The following is a 7,480-nucleotide window of genomic DNA, read 5'->3' on the forward strand; positions in this document are numbered from 1 at the left end:
CTCCTGTGCATAAGCCCAAGGAGATGCATCCAAGAGAGTTCACTTCCGCTCTGCAAAAACCCGGACACCTGGGCCCTGCCTCCACAGGAGGCTGGAGAGAAACAGAACAGTTGATGATGGGGTGAGAACAGGCAGAGGGAGCTTCGAGAGGAAAAGGATAGAAAAGCATGGTTTACAGGAAATAGCACTGGGGAGAAGGCAATGGCACCCGACTCCAGTATTCTTGCTTGGAAAATCCCATGGATGGAGGAGCCTGGTGGGCTGCAGTCCATGGGATCGCGAAGTCGGACACGACTGAGCAACTTCACTTTCACTTTTCACTCTCATGCATTGGAGAAGGAAATGGCAACCCATTCCAGTGTTCTTGCCTGGAGAATCCCAGGGACAGAAGAGCCTGGTAGGCTGCCATCTCTGGGGTCGCACAGAGTTGGACACGACTGAAGCGACTTAGCAGCAGCAGCAGCAGTATGGATGGAGTAGCCCCAGAGGGTGGAGGTGGGCCTAGTCTCAGATGGAGGCAGGGACCCTGAGGCCGGCCATGGAGGTGAGAATGGAGAGCAGAAACAGCCGGGGTTTTGGAAGTGCAGTTGGTGCACCTGGACCTCTTCCTGGGGTAAGTGAAATGTTTCCAGTGACTGCCTTGGAGTCTTTAGAGAAAATGACAAAAGTGGTGGTGGTGGGGAGGGGGGGTTATGCCAGATTTAGAGCCCAGAAAGACAAAACATCAATGCATGATTGTTGATTAGATGCTGTTTTAGGGGGAAAAAAACAAGCTGTAATAGACGTCTTAGAGCTATTGGGGAAATGGGAGTATGGCAGAATAGTAGATAATATTAGGGAATTATTGTGGATTTTTTATGTATGATAATGTCATTTTGGCTACTTAAAAGAATGCCTCTATCCTCAGGAGACGTTTGTTGAAATATTTAAGTTATGAGCTGTGTCGTTTAAAGTTTCAAGTGGTTTAGAAAAAAGAAAATGAGAGAGAAAAAAAGAAATATTCACTTACAGAATTTTCTGGATTGAATACAGGATTTGAAAATATATCAGATTACTTTATTACCTGATTTAAGTCTGTAAACTTTTAAGTTCTTTTAAACTTTTAATCAAAATTAGAGATAAATGTATTAGTTTCAAAAAGAGAGAAATACGAAGAGAAATGTGGCAAAACATTCTTTTAAGGATTCTTGTGGTTGTTTAGTTCCTAAGTCGTGTCCGACTGTTTGTGACCCCATGGACTGTAGCCTACCAGGGATTGAACTCACATCTCCTGTGTTGCAGGTGTATTCTTAACAGTAAGCCACCAGGAAAATACATTAAGGACTTTAAGTAAGGGGTATGTGGTGCAAATTTTACTATTTTTTCAAGTTTTCTCTGTATTGGCAATTTCTCCTTACAAAAACATGGAGGAAAAATGACTGAATATAGTATTCTGTATATAAGGATATGAAATTAAATAGATTTGGTCATTTATGCTTCTGCACTGGACCTGGGTCTCTGAAATTTGTTTGTTACTAGTTTCCTCCATGAGAAATTTCCAAAGGTCATCTGGAATTTGAGAACTGTAGCAAATGGGACGAAGGTGAGGGAAGAAGGCGGCTGAGCTGGCCATGTGGGAGCCAGCACGGAACAGAGCCTGTCACCGCCTGCTCAGATGCCGGCGCAGAACCTGTAGCGTCGACATTTCAATGGCATTCCCACCTCTCAACTTGGCTCTAGTCTCGAAACTTTGGAACCTGAAAGAGTTCATTTTTATATGGGATTTTCTGAGTCTGCCTAGACTGCCTGGGCCCCCAATCTTCTCCCATAAACAGAGCCAGGCCTGGAGGCATCAGAATTCAGACACAAGCTTTCCTCTTCCTCTGAGTGACGGCCGCGGCCAATGCCAGAGTGACAGGAGGGCTGCGTTTCAGGCTGCTGGCTGCCAGCAACTTGAGAAAACACTCCTGCCTGACACTGTCCTGAAAAAAATAATAATTAAATAAAAATGTCCTGATTTTAAAGAGCTGAGAGGGATGGTAGCAGAGGGCTGCTTTTTGCTTCAAAATGATTCAGTGTTGCTTTTTTTGGACGTTGTTTCTCAGTGGCTTAGTTGTGTCTGACTCTGCGACCCCCTGAACTGTAGAACGTCAGACTTCCTTGTCCTTCAGTATCTAGCTGAATTTGCTCAAATTCATGTCCATCAAGCCAGTGATGCCCTCCACCCATCTCATCCTTTGTCACCCCCCTCTCTTCCTGCCTTCAATCTTTCCCAGTATCAGGGTCTTTTCCAATGAGTTGACTCTTTGCATCAGGTGGCCAAAGTATCGGAGCTTCAGCATCAGTCCTTCCAACGAATATTCAAGGTTGATTTCCTTTAGGATTGACTAGTTTGATTCTCCTTGCAGTCCAAGGGACTCTCAAGAGTCGTTTTCAATGAGTGGCTTTCTTAAAAGCGAGATTCTCTCTTAGATGCAGGCCTTTGACACAGAACCCAGGGGACTCTGGCCACATGGGGCTCTCTGCCACCAGGCTGAGATTTGAGCCTCCAGTCCCAAATGGGCAGAGTGATGGTCAAAGCATTAGGACCTAGTGCAGAGGAAAGCCTAGGGAACCTTTGGTGCTGGGCAAAGCCCACAAGGGCACGAATCAATGGCTGTGACCTGGCCTGGGGCTCACAAGCTTAGGTCTCCAGAGACAGTCTGACCTTGAGGACCTGGTCTCCCCTTCAAGTTCTCAATGTGGGCTCCATCCAGAAGGAACTTTTCCGTTGCAAAGAAGCGAAGAACCCTGGTTTTCATGTAAAGCCACCTGACTTTTAAAGGTTGGCAACAAAATCAACTAAAAGCAGTGCGACACCATGCACATGGGACAAGCAAATCGCGTGCAGGACTGGATGCAGCCAGGGGCACCCATCAGCTCCCTCTTCAGCTGGTGACTGCAGCCCAAATCCCATTTCTGCCACTTGTAGCCTGAGCAAACAGCTCCAATGCTGTCTCCTCAAGTGGCTGCTGCAAGGACAGAGGGGACTCCAGAGAGTGTGGGGCCAGTCCTGACTGCCCCTGCCCTCTCCTTCTCTTTCTATGCCCTGCCATCTTGGCCCTGAGCCTCCACACTCTACTCAGAGTCTCCCCAAGCCACAGTCCAAATCTCCTCAGATATAATCCAGCCAGGTTCCTGAAAACCACCTTTCACCTTCCACAGAGGTTTTCAGCTTCCTGGTCAAAGGGCTGCCAATGTTTCCCACTGGGTTCTCGAATGGTGGTGTCCTTGAGTTTCACTGAGCCCAAAACACCTCCACCAGTACTCTCCTGAACCTCACCCTTCCCCTCCATCCACTTTTCACAGACATGAGAGGCCTAAGGCTTGTTGTCCCCTGTATCCATCAGGTGAGTGGAGAACCCAAGCCTGGGTTTCAGAAGCTCAGAGACAGAACCTTCCTCAGGGGCCACCTGGGGGCTGTGGATGGGCCATGCCCAGTGCGCTTGAAGTTCAAGTTCAGAAGTACACACAAGCTGGCTGCCAAAATAGACCAGGTTCCTTGCGGGGATTAAGCAGAGCTCTGGCCTCACTCCTGATCCTGCCACTGGCAAACTGGTCATCCCTCTCCACCTCCCTCAGGACCACTCTCACCTCAAGGCACACACAAATAAGAGGATTGTAAGAGCACTGCCACCCAGGAGTATGTGGGGACCAAAGGCTCATTAACAGGAAACAGCTGCATGGAGAGGACCTGAGGTCCACGACTCCAGCATGGACAGTCCCAAAATGCTGTCAAGGGGTCAGAGAGGGTCTCAGATGGAAAGTCATTTTACCTGCTCATGAACTCTCCATAGATGATTAGTTCTTGGGAAATGGGATATCTGTTGTGGAATGAAAGTTTCCGTTCAGTTCCATTCAGTCGCTCAGTCGTGTCTGACTCTTTGCGACCCCATGAATCGCAGCACGCCAGGCCTCCCTGTCCATCACCAACTCCGGGAGTTCACTCAGACTCATGTCCATCGAGTCAGTGATGCCATCCAGCCATCTCATCCTCTGTCATCCCCTTCTCCTCCTGCCCCCAATCCCTCCCAGCATCAGAGTCTTTTCCAATGAGTCAACTCTTCGCATGAGGTGGCCGAAGTACTGGAGTTTCAGCTTAGCATCATTTTCTCCAAAGAAATCCCAGGGCTGATCTTCAGAATGGACTGGTTGGATCTCCTTGCAGTCCAAGGGACTCTCAAGAGTCTTCTCCAACACCACAGTTCAAACACATCAATTCTTCATTGCTCAGCTTTCTTCACAGTCCAACTCTCACATCCATACATGACCACAGGAAAAACCATAGCCTTGACTAGACAGACCTTTGTTGGCAAAGTAATGTCTCTGCTTTTCAATATGCTATCTAGGTTGGTCATAACTTTTCTTCCAAGCAGTAAGTGTCTTTTAATTTCATGGCTGCAATCACCATCTGCAGTAATTTTGAAGCCTAAAACAATAAAGTCTGACACTGTTTCCACTGTTTCCCCATCTATTTCCCATGAAGTGATGGGACCAGATGCCATGATCTTAGTTTTCTGAATGTTAAGCTTTAAGCCAATTTTTTCACTCTCCACTTTCACTTTCATCAAGAGGCTTTTTAGTTCCTTTTCACTTTCTGCCATAAGGGTGGTGTCATCTGCATATCTGAGGTTATTGATATTTCTCCCTGCAATCTTGATTCTAGCTTGTGCTTCTTCCAGCCCAGTGTTTCTCATGATGTACTCTGCATATAAGTTAAATAAGCAGGGTGACAATATACAGCCTTGACGTACTCCTTTTCCTATTTGGAACCAGTCTGTTGTTCCATGTCCAGTTCTAACTGTTGCTTCCTGACCTGCATACAGGTTTCTCAAGAGGCAGGTCAAGTGGTCTGGTATTCCCATATCTTTCAGAATTTTCCATAGTCAATAAAGCAGAAATAGATGTTTTTCTGGAACTCTCTTGCTTTTTCGATGATCCAGCGGCTGTTGGCAATTGTATCTCTGGTTTCTCTGCCTTTTCTAAAACCAGCATGAACATCAGGGTGTTCATGGTTCATGTATTGCTAAAGCCTGGCTTGGAGAATTTTGAGCATTACTTTACTAGCGTATGAGATGAGTGCAATTGTGCGGTAGTTTGAGCATTCTTTGACGTTGCCTTTCTTTGGGATTGGAATGAAAACTGACCTCTTCTAGTCCTGTGGCCACTGCTGAGTTTTCCAAATTTGCTGGCATATTGATTGCAGCATTTTCACAGCATCATCTTTCAGGATTTGAAACAGCTCCACTGGAATTCCATCACCTCCACTTGCTTTGTCGTAGTGATGCTTTCTAAGACCCACTTGACTTCACATTCCAGGATGTCTGGCTCTAGGTGAGTGATCACACCATAGTGATTATCTTGGTCATGAAGATCTTTTTTGTACAGTTCTTCCATGTATTCTTGCCACCTCTTCTTAATATCTTCTGCTTCTGTTAGGTCCATACCATTTCTGTCCTTTATCGAGCCCATCTTTGCATGAAATGTTCCCTTGGTGTCTCTAATTTTCTTGAAGAGATCTCTAGTCTTTCCCATTCTGTTGTTTTCCTCTATTTCTTTGCATTGATCACTGAGAAGGGCTTTCTTATCTCTTCTTGCAATTCTTTGGAACTCTGCATTCAGATGCTTGTATCTTTCCTTTTCTCCTTTGCTTTTCACTTCTCTTCTTTTCACAGCTATTTGTAAGGCCTCCTCAGACAGCCATTTTGCTTTTTTGCATTTGTTTTCCATGGGGATGGTCTTGATCCCTGTCTCCTGTACAGTGTCACGAACCTCTGTCCATAGTTCATCAGGCACTCTATCTATCAGATTAGGCCCTTAAATCTATTTCTCACTTCCACTGTATAATCATAAGGGATTTGATTTAGGTCATACCTGAATGGTCTAGTGGTTTTCCCTACTTTCTTCAATTTATGTCTGAATTTGGCAATAAGGAGTTCCTGATCTGAGCCACAGTCAGCTCCTGGTCTTGTTTCTGTTGACTGTATAGAGCTTCTCCATCTTTGGCTGCAAAGAATATAATCAATCTGATTTCGGTGTTGAGCATCTGGGTTCCCTCCTAAATATCCCTGTGTTGCAGCTGTCACCCAAATGTGATATTTGGAGGTGGGTAGGTGATCAGGGTTAGATGAGATCATGAGGGTGGGGCTCTCATGATAGGATGAGTGTCCTTATAGGAAGAGGAAGAAACAGCAGAGCTCTCTCTCTGCCATCTGTGGACACAGCAAGACGATGACAGTCTTCAAGCCAAGAAGAGAGCTCTCACCCGACCTGATGGGACTGGCACCCTGATCTCAGACTTCCCACCTCCAGAAGTGTGAGAAATCAATATCTGTTGTTTAAGCTGCCGGGCTGTGGCATCTTGTAACAGGGCCTGAGCTGACTAAGACAATACCTAAACCCTAAACACCTAAACCCACACATATTCTGGGCTTGCATGTCTGATTCACCAGGATGAGCTGATGGCACACTTAGCCCAAAGAGAACAATCAGACTTCAGGCTCCTAAAGGGGGCTTCCTGGTCCTCCTGTCATCTGGAAAACCATGCCTTCTAGTCATCCAGGAGACCACAAGTGCACACGGAGCAAGAGAGACAAAGACAGAACCCTACAGCGGAGACTCTGGGCTCCACCACCAGGGCGTGTGAAAGGGAGGCAGGAAGGACAGTCACAACCATCTCAAGCACTGGCAACATTGCCAAGACCAATTTCTGCACAAGTAGCATCATCTAACCACAGGAAAGAGCAATTTCAGGATAAGAAAGCCAGCTCAGCCTCCTGCTACATGGCTGACCCTGTGGGGATGCGTCAGTTAACCTGCTAAGAATCTAGCAAGCAGTCGCTCAGCTGGTGATCGTTTTCTCGTGTTCATATCCTGAGGGCAGTAGTGGATTCCACACATAGGGAACAAGTTGAGGAATTGCATCCAGCTGTCCCACCACTTGTTAAGTGTGAGATTTGGGGGAGGGCATCTGGATGCAGTGTAGAGGGGTGTTGTATGTCCCTTTGGCATTGAGGCAGGTAATTTCTGGCTTCCTGTTGTTCCTGAGGTGGGTATGTCACCTGGCGTAGGCAGAGGCTGGCCATGTCATAGACCTAGCTTTGGGGTCACTGCATTTCCTCTTGTCACTTCAGAGAGACATTCTATCATTTTTAAGTACCAGTTGATGCTGTTGTCCAGGGCTGTGGGACCCATCCATTACTTCTTCTATGTATCATATGCTTTGAGGGTTCACTGGTAGCTCAGCTGGTAAAGAATCTGCCTGTGATGCAGGAGACCCCAGTTCAATTCCTGGGTCAGGAAGATCCCCTGGGGAAGGGATAGGCTACCCACTCCAGTATTCTTGGGCTTCCCTGGTGGCTCAGTTGGTAAAGAATCCACCTGCAATGTGGGAGACCTAGGTTTGATCCCTGGGTTGGGAAGATCCTCCTGGAGGAGGGCATGACAACCCACTCCAGTATTC

This window comes from Budorcas taxicolor, chromosome 4 (genome assembly GCF_023091745.1).
Source record: "Budorcas taxicolor isolate Tak-1 chromosome 4, Takin1.1, whole genome shotgun sequence".
Classification (NCBI taxonomy): Eukaryota; Metazoa; Chordata; class Mammalia; order Artiodactyla; family Bovidae; genus Budorcas; species Budorcas taxicolor.